The following is a 13,135-nucleotide window of genomic DNA, read 5'->3' as shown; positions in this document are numbered from 1 at the left end:
CATCTTGTACATGAAGGCCCTATGGGCAGGGTCTCTATGCCATCAGAAAGCAAACAGGGAGAGCAAGGCACACACAGTAGGTTCCTTACTACTAGAATGTACCCCAGAGTCCAACAATCTGCCCAGCAGTCAGGCAGGCTGGATACAGGGCAGCTGGAGCACACGAATGTCAAAGGGAAGACTCTGAATAAAGAAGAGCCAAAGCCTGGCCTGCTTGTCTCAGTGGATGAGTTTCGACCTGTGAACCAGGAGGTCAGGGTTCAATTCCCAGGTCATGACATGCCCATTTTGTGGGCTTTTAGACCAGTAGATGTCTTGTAGGAGGCAGCCAATCAATGATTCTCTCTCACCATTGATGGTTCTAACTCTTTCTCCCTTTCCCTTCCTCTGTGAAATCAATAAAAAAATATATATCTAAAAGTATGTACATAGCTTAGGGTTTTGATACCCTGAATATCCGTTTAGAAATACAAGAAGGAGCCTTTTGTCATGGTCAGGATTTCTTTCTTTTTTTTTAGCAGTCTTTTTTTTTTTAATATATTTCATCGACTTTTTACAGAGAGGGAGGGAGATAGTCAGAAACATCGATGAGAGAGGAACATCGATCAGCTGCTTCCTGCACATTTCCCACTAGGGATATGCCCGCAACCAACGCACATGCCCTTCACTGGAATCAAACTCGGGACCCCTCAGTCCTCAGGCCGACGCTCTATGCACTGAGCCAAACCGGTTTCGGCGTCATGGTCAGGATTTTTATGCTGTTCCTTCTTCCCCTTTAGTCTTCCTTTCTAGTCCACTTCCCCATGGGATTGTATATAAAGTGATCTATTTCATGCTGGGACGTTTTGTATTGTTTGTCTTGTTGTATTTCTCTGTACCATAATACGTTATCAGTACAAACCTACAGTGGAAAAATTAGGCTGAGTAAATTGGGCATCCAAATGGCTTTATTAAGTATTTCACCAATCCAGGAGCATACCAGCTGGCAATGAAAAATGGGCTCACTGAGCCATACCATCCATGGTTTGTTCCACCACACAACGCGCAATCTGACAGGCTAGATTTTAAAATCCTTAAAAAGTTGAGGTCCCAGCTTCCAAAATTTTCAACTAATTTCACATACACTATTTCAATAAAAAGAATGTTAAAAAAACACACATTATTGGGGTAATTTTTAAAATTGAAGTTGGAAGGCTTGTTGATAACTATACACTCAACAGTCCAAGAGGTGAGTTTTTAAAAACCTTTCCCATTCATGATGTTTGTTTATATTCACTAATAAAAATACTGAGGATTCAAGATAACTCAGAGTTTGAGTGATCATACCCTTTGTGGTGCATTAAATGTCAAATAGTTGCAGAGAAAGTGCATGAATAGTTCACCAATAAAATACATATCACAATCTAGGGGCGCTTTTGTTTACTCCATCCAGAAGCATAGTCCGGAAAGCTAACTGGTTCCATTTAAGTGGTAATCTCTATTTCAATCTTAGTATAACCACTTCAGAAAGTGCTGATGTCATTTAAATAAGCAAAAGGATGCCTGCATTTATACTTCTTCAAACTTTTATATCATTCCGTATTCAATTTTTCTCTATTTCTACTATTCCTTTCAAGGTTGAGGACATACAAAATGTCACAGGAAGGAGGTCAAGAATTGTTTTGCAGCCTTGGTGGAGGTTCCCCAATCCTTTTTCCATTTAGGTTGTCCAAAGAAAATATGTAAATTGTTTACCCTTCCTAACTGGAAACAGGGCAGTATGCCATGAAGAAGTAACACACTGCTTCATTTATTTCTTTTATCATTATTGTTCAGATTATTACAGTTGTTCCACTTTTCCCCCCATAGCTCCCCTCTACCCAGTTCCCACCCCACCTTCTGCCCTTACCCTGACACTGTCCTCATCCATAGGTGTACGATTTTTGTCCAGTCTCCTCCCATGCCCCCCACACCCCCCAACATCCCTTTCCCTTGCAAAAATTTTCAGTCCACCCCCTCTCTATGCCCAATTCTATTATATTCACCAGTTTACTCTGATCAGAATTTTTATTCACTTGATTTTTAGATTCACTTGTTGATATGTATCTGTTGTTCATAATTTTTATCTTTACCTTTCCTTCTTCTTCCTCTTCTTAAAGAATACCTTTCAGCATTAATTATAAAAAAATATGGAACGCTCCATGAATTTTGATGTCATCCTTGCGCAGGGGCCATCCTAATCTTCTCTGTATTGTTCCAATTTTAGTATATGTTCTGCCGAAGCAAGCACAGTTCTCTTTCTTTTTTAATAACTATATGTATCATTTGGAAACATTAAGATCTCAGTATGTTTTTAAAAGAATGAATGAATGCACTCTTTCATGAGCCGATAGTCTTCTTATTTTAAGTTTATAATTGTCTTTTTTTTTCTTTATTTTATTTTATTTATATTTTATTTTATTGCTCACAGTCTTACAAAGGGTATTGCAAATGTGTCCCTTTTTTTCCCCCCGACCTTGACAATCCCCTGGCCTTCCCTACCCCCCAGTGTCTTATGTCCATTGGTTATGCTTATATGCAGCATACAAGTCCTTTGGTTGATCTCTTACCCCCCTCCCTCCTGCACCCCACTCCTTCCCGGCCTTCCTGCTACAGTTTGACAATCTGTTTGAGGCTGCTCTGCCTCTGTATCTATTATTGTTCAAAAGTTTATAATGGTCTCTATTATCCATGAATGAGTGGTATTTTTCCTTCACTGACTGGCTTATTTCACTTAGCATAATGCTCTCCAGTTCCATCCATGCCTTTGCAAATGGTAAGAGTTCCTTCTTTTTTACAGCAGCATGGTATTCCATCATGTAGATGTACCACAGTTCTCTAATCCATTCATTTACTGATGGGCACTTAGGCTGTTTCCAGATCTTAGCTATGGTGAATTGTGCTGCTATGAACATATGGGTGCATATATCCTTTCTGATAGGTGTTTCTGGTTTCTTGGGATATATTCCAAGAAGAGGGATCACAGGGTCAAATGGGAGTTCCATTTTTAGTTTTTTGAGGAAGTTCCATACTGTCTTCCATAGTGGCTGCACCAGTCTGCATTCCCACCAGCAGTGCACAAGTGTTCATTTTTCTCCACATCCTCTCCAGCACTTGTCGTTTGTGGATTTGTTGATGATAGCCATTTTGACAGGTGTGAGATGGGACCTCATTGTTGTTTTGATTTCCATCTCTCAGATGATTAGTAACTTTGAGTATGTTTTCATATGTCTCTTGGCTTTCTGAATGTCCTCTTTTGAAAGGTGTCTATTTAGGTCCTTTGCCCATTTTTTGATTGGATTTCTTATGTTCCTTTTGTTAAGTCGTATGAGTTCCCTATAAATTTGGAGATTAGGCCCTTATCAGATATGACATTGGCAAATATGTTTTCCCACACAGTGGGTTTTCTTGTTGTTTTGTTGATGGTTTTTTGCTGTGCAGAAGCTTTTTATTTTGATGTAGTCCCATGTGTTTATTTTCTCTTTAGTTTCCAATACCCTAGGAGCTGTATCAGAGAAGAAATTGCTTCAGCATATGTCTGAGATTTTGTTGACTTTAGATTCTTCTAGTATTTTTTATGGTTTCCTGTCTTACATTTAAGTCCTTTATCCATTTTGAGTTTATTTTTGTGTATGGTGTAAGTTGTTGGTCTAGTTTCATTTTCTTGCATGTATCTGTCCCATTTTCCCAATACCATTTATCTTGACTCCATTGTATGTTCTTTCCTCCTTTGCCACATATTAATTGAGCATATTGGTTCCGGCCGATTTCTGGGCTCTCTATTCCATTCCATTGATCTATATGTCTGTTCTTGTGGGAATACCAGGCAGGTTTGAGAACAGTGGCTTTGTAATACAGCTTGATATCTGGTAGTGAGATCCCACCTACTTTGTTCTTTCTCAGGATCGCTACAGCTATTCGGGGACCTTTTTATTCCAGATGAATTTTTGGAGAGTTCGTTCTAGGTCTGTGAAATATGCCGTTGGTATTTAATGGGAAGTGCGTTGAATTTATAGATTACTTTGGGTAGTGTGGACATTTTAATGATTTTGATTCTACCAGTCCAAGAACATGGTCTGTTCTTCCATCTGTTTATGTCTTCCTCTATCTCATTTTTCAACGCACTGTAGTTTTCTGAGTAGAGGTCTTTTACCTCCTTAGTTAAGTTTATTCCAAGGTAGCTTAATTTTTTTGGTGCGATGGTAAATGGGATTATTTTTTTAGTCTCTCTTTCTGTAAGTTCACTATTGGTGTATAGAAATGCCATCCATTTCTTGACCTTAATTTTGTATCCTGCTACATTGCCGAATTCATTTATTAAGTCTAATAGTTTTTTGATGGAGTCTTTAGAGTGTTTTATCTCTAATATCATGTCATCTGCAAATAAGGAGAGTTTTACTTCTTCTTTTCCAATTTGGGTGTCTTTTATTTCTTCTTCTTGTCTAATTTCAATGGCTAATACTTCCAGTACTATATCGAACAGAAGTGGTGAGAGTGGGCATCCCTGTCTTGTTCCTGTTCTTAGGGGAAATGGTGTTAGTTTTTGTCCATTGAGTATGATGTTGGCTGTGGGTTTGTCATATATGGCTTTTATTATGTTGAGGTATGATCCTTCTACTCCCACCTTGCTGAGAGTTTTTATCAAAAATGGGTATTGGATTATGGCTAATGTTTTTTCTGCATCAATTGATATGACTATGTGGTTTTTTCTTTCAATTTGTTTATATGATTTATCACATTTATTGATTTTCGGATATTGTACCATCCTTGCATCCCTGGGAAAATCCAGCTTGGTCATGGTGTATGATCTTTCTGATATACTGCTGGATCCGATTTGCTAAGATTTTGTTGAGGATTTTGGCATCTTTGTTCATGAGGAATATTGGCCTGTAATTCTCTTTCATTGTGTTGTCTTGACCTGGTTTTGGTATTTGGGTGATGCTGGCTTTATAGAATGATCTTGGAAGTGTTCCTTCCTCTTGGATTTTTTTTAGTAGTCTGAGCAGGATAGGTTTTAGTTCTTCCTTGAATGTTTGGTAAAACTCCCCTGTGAAGCCGTCTGGCCCGGGCTTTAGTTTGTTGGTAGTTTTTTGATGACTGCTTCAATTTCTTGCATAGTTATTGGCCTTTTGAGATGTTTTGATCCTTCCTGATTGAGTTTTGGAATGTTGTATTTTTCTAGGAATATGACCATTTCCTCCGGGTTGTCTAATTTGTTGGAGTTGAGTTGTCCATAGTATTTTTTAACAATCATTTATATTTCTGTGGGGTCTGTTGTTATTTCGCCTCTATCATTTCTGATTTTGTTTATTTGGGTCCTCTGTCTTTGCTTCTTGGTGAGCCTGGCTAGAGGTTCATCAATCTTGTTCATCCTCTCAAAGAACCAGCTCTTGGTTTCATTGATTTTATATATATATATATTTTGATCTCTATGTCATTTTTTTCTGATCTAATCTTTATTATCTCCTTCCTTCTGCTCACTCTGGGGTTTTCTTGTTGCTCTCTTTCTAGTTCTTTGAGTTGTAGAGTTAGATGATTTACTACCATTTTTTCTTGTATTTTGAGATAGACCTGTAGAGTTATAAACTTCCCTCTCAAGATTGCTTTCATTGTGTCCCATAGGTTTTGGATTGTTGTGTTTTCATTGTCATTAGTTTCCAGGATGTTTTTAATTTCTTCTTTGATCTCATTGGTAAACCAATCAATATTTAATAACATGCTATTCAGCTTCCAAGTGTTTAAGTATTTTGGGTTGTTTTTATTGTCGTTTATTTCTAATATTATGCCATCGTGATCTGAGAAGATGCTTGGTATGATTTCAATCTTCTCGAATTTGGGGAGACTTTGTTTGTGTCCTGATATGTGGTCTATTTTTGAATATATCCCATGAGCCCTTGAGAAGAATGTATATTCCTTGGCTTTGTGGTGCAGTGTTCTCAAGATGTCAATTCAATCCATCGGGTCCAGTGAGTCATTTAATATTGCTGTTTCTTTGCTGATTTTTTTTCTAGAGGATTTAATCAGTGATGGAGGTGGTGTATTCAAGTCCCCTACTATGATTGTATTGTTGTCGATCTCTCCTTTGATATCTTCCAGGAGGTTTTGTGTGTGTGTGTGTGTTTTTTTGTTTTTTTTAATGTATCTGTGTGCTCCTGCATTGGGTCCATATATGTTTATCAGGGTTATATCTTCTTGTTTTATTGATCCCTTTAGTATTATGAAGTGGCCTTCCTTATCTCTTGTTATGGCCTCACTTTGAGGTCTATTTTGTCTGATATAAGTATAGCTACCCTAGCTTTTTTTTGTTTCCATTTACCTGAAAGATATATTTTCATCCCTTCACTTTCAGACTGTGTGAGTCCCTTCTTCTGAGGTGGGTCTCTCATAGACAGCAAATGTATGTGTCATGTTTGGTTTATCCATTCAGCCACTCGATGTCTTTTGGTTGGAGCATTTGGTCCATTTACGTTTAAATTTATTATTGAAAGATACTTGTTGTAGCCATTTCTTTTTGTGTGTGGCTGTTTTCTTTCTGAGCTTTTTATTTCTTCTTTTTGCACCAGTTCCTTTCGCATTTCTTGCATTGCTGGCTTGGTGGTGATAAACTCCCTTAGCCTTTTTTTGTCTGTGAAGCTTCTTATTTCCCCTTCAACTTTGAATGATAGCCTTGCTGGATAGAGTATTCTTGAATTCAGTCCTTTACTTTGCATCACTTGCAAATATCGTCCTTTTTTTTTTTTTTTTTTTTTTTTTTTTGCCTGATGTTTCTCTTGAGTAATCATTTGATAATCTAATGGGAGATCCCTTGAATGTAACTTTCAGTCTCTCTCTTGCAGCCTTTAAGATATTCTCTTTGTCCTGAACTTTTGCCATGGTAATTATGATGTGTCTTGATGTGTTTCTTTTCGGGTTCACCTTGTTTGGGACTCTCCGTGCTTGAGTGTTTTTTTTCTTCCCCACCTCAGGGAAGTTTTCTGATATTATTTCTTCCAGTAGGTTTTCTAACCCTTGTTCCTCTTCTATAGTCCTGGCACCCCTATTATTCGTATGTTGTTTCATTTCATGTTGTCCAATAGTTCCCTTAGGCTCTCCTTCTCTCTTTTAATTTTTTTTCTCCAGTTGCTGTTCAGTTTGGGTGTGTTTTGTTTCCCTGTCTTCTAATTTGCTAATTCGGTCCTCCATTTCTCCTAGTCTACTGTTGAAACTTTCAATGGTGTTTTTTTATTGCAACTTCATAAAGGGACCTTCTAGTCTTGCTTCTTCCCCAAACCCACCATTTGATTTTACCCATTCTTAAATAACAGAAGACCTACTTTTTAAAAATTAAATATCATCCATTTCTTAGTATCATTTTCAGTCTCTTTTGGTGCACTGGGATTTTCAGTCATTTTTTTTTTCATTCACTTTTTCTATGCTTTAATAAATCTTTTGCACAGGTAAGTACATTTAGTTGGAGCTATAAGACAACATCAAAACAGACAAAAAAGAGGCATTCTGGATCTTATCAAAATAACTATATTGAGGAAATTCTTGACTAAATCTTACCTTCAGAAATACTTCCACCCCTTCTCCCACTTAAAACAATTTGTAACCTTCCACTTACAGTAAAATAATTTATAGGATAGTTAACCTTGAACATCGTTTTATATTCTTTAAAAGCATTACTTCAAAACCCAGAAAATTCTCCGAAAAATTCTACAAGTAAATAGCAAATGTTATTGTACCTGAGCTTATGAATTTAAAATTTTCAGTCACAGTGGCTGCAGAATTTTTTCAATGTTGGTTTTATAATATGTAGGCAGCATAATGTATCTGTGTGTTTTGTTGTTGCTAATCCAAGTAGAGGACCTTTTTCTATTGTTTTTTTTTTCAACAGAAAGCATGGAAGGGGAGGTGGGAGTGAGGAGAGAGAGAGAGAGAGAGAGAGAGAGAGAGAGAGAGAGAGAGAGAGGGAGAGAGACATCATGGTTAACATTACTTTGGAATGAGCATACACCATGACAAAGTGGATACGTTCTGGGGAAGTAGGATAATACAACATCCAGAAATCAATAAACATGATGCATCACGTAAACAAATTGAGAGATATTCATAGGAATTGATGCAGAAAAAGCATTTGATAGAATCCAACACCCAATCCTATATAATAAGACAGAAACATGCAAATTAATCATCCCTCTGCTATGCTCAAGCCACACGTACACGCCACACCCACAAGCCAATCAGGAATGTGTTTACAAATTAACCCAACTAAGATGATGGTGGCCATGGAGCTGGAGTAAGCAGGAGGCTTGGGTTGCTCCCGGAGATGGAGGAACCCAAGCTTCCCGCCTGCTCTGGCAAGCGCTTGGCTTCACTCAATGCTAGAAAGTTTCAATTATAGAAGATAAATAAATTCTGATACCTGCTTCCAGCCAACCTCTACTCAAGGACGGGCTAGGAGCCTGGGTTGCCAGGGACAATGCAGGTTTCCAGCCAGACCTGGGCTCTGCTCAAGGCTATAAGTTTCAATTATAGAAGATAGCTAAATCCCAGAAAAACAGAAAAAAGAGAAAAAGGAGAGGCTGGGAGCGTAGGTTGCCCAGGGACATGGCAGGCCTGGAAATGGCCATCAGCCCCTCACCCATGCTTGTCGCGAACCCCAGCGGGACTCTCCCACCCTGAAGGGGCTGTGAGCAGCCTGAAAATGGTTCTGAGCCCCTCACCCAGGCTGGCTACACACCCATGTGGTGACGGTCCCTACTGCGGGGCTCGGCCAGCCTGCAAATAGCCATCAGCACCTCACCCACAGTGGCCAGGCACCACAGTAGGGACCCCCCAACCCTGAAGAGGATGTGGCCAGCCTGAAAACAGCCCTCAGCCCCTCACCCAGGCGGGGCAGGCACCCCCACGGGTTGAGGATCCCCACTGGAGGGCTTCGACAGACTGCAAAATGCCATCAGCCCCTTACCCAGGTTGGACAGGCACCCCAGCGGGACCCCCACCCTGATCCGGACACACTTCAGGGCAAAACTGCCGGCCCCCACCCGTGCACCAGGCCTCTGTCCTCCTATATAATAAAAGGGTAATATGAAAATTGACCCTAACAGCAAAACGACTGGGAATTACTGGTCAATATGATGCACACTAACCACCAGTGGACAGACACTTAATGCGGGAGCTTCCCCCTGGTGGTCAGTACCCTCCCACAGGCGGAGCTCTGCTCAGCCACAAGCCAGGCTGACGACTGCCAGCACAGTGTTGGTGGTGGTAGCCTCTCCCGCCTCCTCATCACCGCTCAGGATATCCGATTGCAGCTTAGGCCTGCACCCTCTGGCAAGTGGATATCCCCCAAGGGCTCCTGGGCTGCCAGAGGGAGATCTGACTGCCAGCTTAGGCCTGATCCCTCAGGCATTAGGCCTTAGCCAGAAGGTGGACATCCTACAAGGATCCCAGACTGCAAGAAGGCATAGGCCTCAGGCCAGGCTGAATGACTCCCCCCCTCCCTCCCCACCAAGTGCACAAATTTTTCTGCACTGGGCCTCTACTTTTGATAAAAATTCTCAGCAAACTGGGAACAGAGGGATCATACCCTCTATATGACAAACCTACAGACAACAACATACTCAATGGGCAAAAAACATTAAGAAGAGAAATAAGACGGGGATGCCCACTCTCACTTCTGTTCGACAGAGTACTGGTAGTGCTAGGCAATGCAATCAGACAAGAAGAAGTCAAACAAGGCATGCCCACTGGAAAAGAAGAAGTAAAACTGTCATTATTCACAGATGGCATGGTACTGTCCATAGAAATACATAAAGAATCCATCAAAAAACTAGGAGATTTAATAAATGAATTTGGCAATGCAGCAGGATACAAAATTAACACCCAGAATTCTATGGCTTTTTGATACACCAATAATGAACTTACAGAAATAAAAACTAAAGAAACCAAAACAAAACAAAACAAAAAATCTCATTTACATTTGCAACAAAAAGTTAACATACCTAGGAATAAACTTAACTAAGGAGGTAAAAGACCTGTTCTTGGAAAACTACAGGAAATTTAAAAGAGATAGATGAAGACAAAAGCAAATAGAAGAACACACCACATTCATGGATTGGTAGAATCAACATCATTAAACTTTCATACTACCTAGAGCAATCTACAGTTTTAATGTATTCCCCATTAAAATACCAATGGCATGTCTCACAGACCTAGAACAAAGTCTCCAAAAATTCCTATGAAATTACAAAAGACCCCAAATAGTCACAGCAATCTTGACAAATAAGAACAAAGTTGGATGGATCACAATACCAGATATCAAGCTATATTACAAAGCCACCATTTTCAAAACTGCCTGTTACTGGCACTAAAACAGACATATAGACCAATGGAATGGAATAGAGAACCCAGAAGTCAATCCAAGCAGTTATGCTCAATTAATATTTGACAAAGGAGGCAAAATCATACAATGGAGTCATACTGTCTCTTCAATAATTGATGTTGGACAAATAGCACAGATACATGTAAAAAAAATGAATCTAGACCACCAACTTACACCATACACAAAAATAAACTGAAAATGGATAAAGGACTTAAAGGTAAGTGGGTAACCTTGAAAATCTTAGAAGAATCCATAGGCAGAAAAATAGCAGGCATCTGTCTCAGCAGTACCTTTACTGATACAGCTCCTAGGGCAATGGAAACTGAGGAGAAAAGAAACAAATGGGACGACGTCAAATTAAAATGCTTCTGTAGAGAAGAAGCAGCCAAAAAATACAACAACAACAACAAAACAAGGAAGTCCACTGCCTGGGAGAAGATATTTACCAACGTTATATCCAATAAGGACCTATTCTCCAAAATTCATAATGATCTCATTCAAACAAAAGGAAGATTAATATTCCACTCAAAATGTGGGCATAGGATTTAGATACTTTTTGAAAGTGAACATACAGAAAACCAAGAGACATATGAAAACATGCTCCAAATCACTAATCATTCAAGAGATTCAAGTCAAAAGGACAATGAGATACCATCTCACACTGGTCAGAATGGCTATCATCAACAGTTCAACACACAACAAGTGCTGGCAAGGATGGGGTGTAAAAGGAATCCTCTTGCATTACTTGTGGGAATGCAGACTGGTGTAGCAACTATGCAGAATACTATGGAGTTTCCTCAAAAAATTGAAAAAATGGAGCTCCCATTTGAACAGCAATCCCACTACTAGGAACATATCTCAAGAAATGACAAACACCAATCAGAAAGAGCATATGCACCCACATATTCAGAAGAAAAGCCAGTGAGAATGAAAGAAATGTGATGCAGATAGCAAAGCAATGACCTGCAGGCCCAGAGAATGAGCCCTTTTCTTGGCTTTGTTCTCCTAAGCCTTGGATCTGCAAGAATGGAGGCTACAGCCCCCTATAGCCATAAGCCTTCCCCTTGGCTCCAACTTGGACCTCAGAGACCTTCCATGTTGAAGTGCCCTCTTACCTAGATCCTATGAACCTGTTTATTATTACATTTTTATTTCTCATCCCAGGATATGTTTACTGGTGAGAGGAGAGAGAGAGAGAGAGAGAGAGAGAGAGAGAGAGAGAGAGAGAGAGAGAGAGAGAGAGATCCCTTGCTTCCCTTAATCACCCTGACCAGGAATCCAACACAAAACCGAGGTGAATTCCCTGACCTGCCAGACTAGCAACCTCTGGTGTTTGGGACCAGGCTCCAGCTCATGGAGACACCAGCCAGGACTGTGACTGTCCATTCTACCAGGGGCAAATGTGTACCAGTCTGTAAGTGACACAGAAAGCAAATTCGCCATGTGCAAACTCTGGCGCTTGGATCAATGCGAAGAGCAGGTGGTAACAGTCAGGAAAAGGACAGAGGATTATTTATACTTCAGAAGGGGGGTGCAAGGAGGAGTTTGCATGGAGGTTGGTGGCCTGCAGTGGTGCTGGCGAAGGGAGGGGTGGAGCAGAATGGGGCCAAGTGCAGTCTTGCTCACTGATTGAAGTTCATGTGCAAAGAGCATCTTGTGCATGGCCAGTGCACCCAGCATAGCTGGTGCATCCTCCTTTCCACGAGGAGGCCCCAGACCCCCTGTGTAGGAGATGCACCCTATGAAACCAAGACTATGCCTAAAGGATCCAGATAAGGGACCTGGGGACATGAAGTGAGCTCCAAGCACTGCCACCTGCTTGTTGGCATCTGCCCAGTTCAGGACCAGTGCCATCTGGAGGTGGGGGGTGGGGGGGGAGGGGGCGGGTCCTGCTGGGTCAGTAGACTGCGGATCTCGCCAGCACTTTGTGTCAGAAGTGTACCCGCAAGGGCCCTTCGGGTGAACACAGGAGCTTGTGTGTACAGGTGCAGGGCGGGGCGTGGGAGGGACCACGCAACCCAGGGCAGGAGTGGTGGCGAGGTGACCTCCAAGTTAAGCGTGATGCTGTGCAGAAACCGAGGTCCTAGGAGGCGAGGGCCCAGGTGCTGCTGGGGCGGAGCAGCTACTGGACATGGACCTTCTCTCCCAGGTGGTGGAAGCTGAGGCTGGGGACAAAATGAGTGCAGCAGAGGAGGCGGAGTCCCAAGTAGAAGCAGAGGCGAAGCCTGAGGAGCAGCGAGCAGAGCCAGGGCCCAGTGGGACAAGCACCCGGCCCACACTGGAGGTGCTGGCGGCCCTTCAGGTCCAGCTGAGCATTGAGAGCGCCCGAGCCAGCAGAGCCTACCTTCGGGTGAAGCGCAAGACCTCTCGGCGTAGAAAGCCCATTCTTGAGTGCAGAAGGGCCATCATCCAGTGCATCCCCAACTTCTGGGCCCAAGCTGTATCCTTGCCTGAGCCCTTCTGGCTTCACTGCTGACAAAGACCACAGGGAGTAAGTGGAGGAGGAGCCAGGAGAAGGTGAAGCGGAGGAGGACAGAGGAAAGGGCCTCCCCTCCCCAGTGGCACAGCACTGGGCAAAGCGATGGCCGGCTTCTAGGTGTCAGGTCAGGAAGTATGGGCACAACGTACCACACCACAATCAGATAGTGGAAGGGCACCTTTTCTGGGCAGTGGAAAGATCCTTGGAGGTAGTGTTTTGTGTTTCTCCCTTTTTGACCAAAAAGCTCAGTGTAAACACTCAGCTCGTTTTAG

The sequence above is a fragment of the Myotis nattereri genome (genome assembly GCF_964212035.1).
Source record: "Myotis nattereri genome assembly, chromosome: Y".
Lineage (NCBI taxonomy): Eukaryota > Metazoa > Chordata > Mammalia > Chiroptera > Vespertilionidae > Myotis > Myotis nattereri.
The sequence above is the reverse complement of the archived record's forward strand: the minus strand, read 5'-3'. Positions refer to the sequence as shown.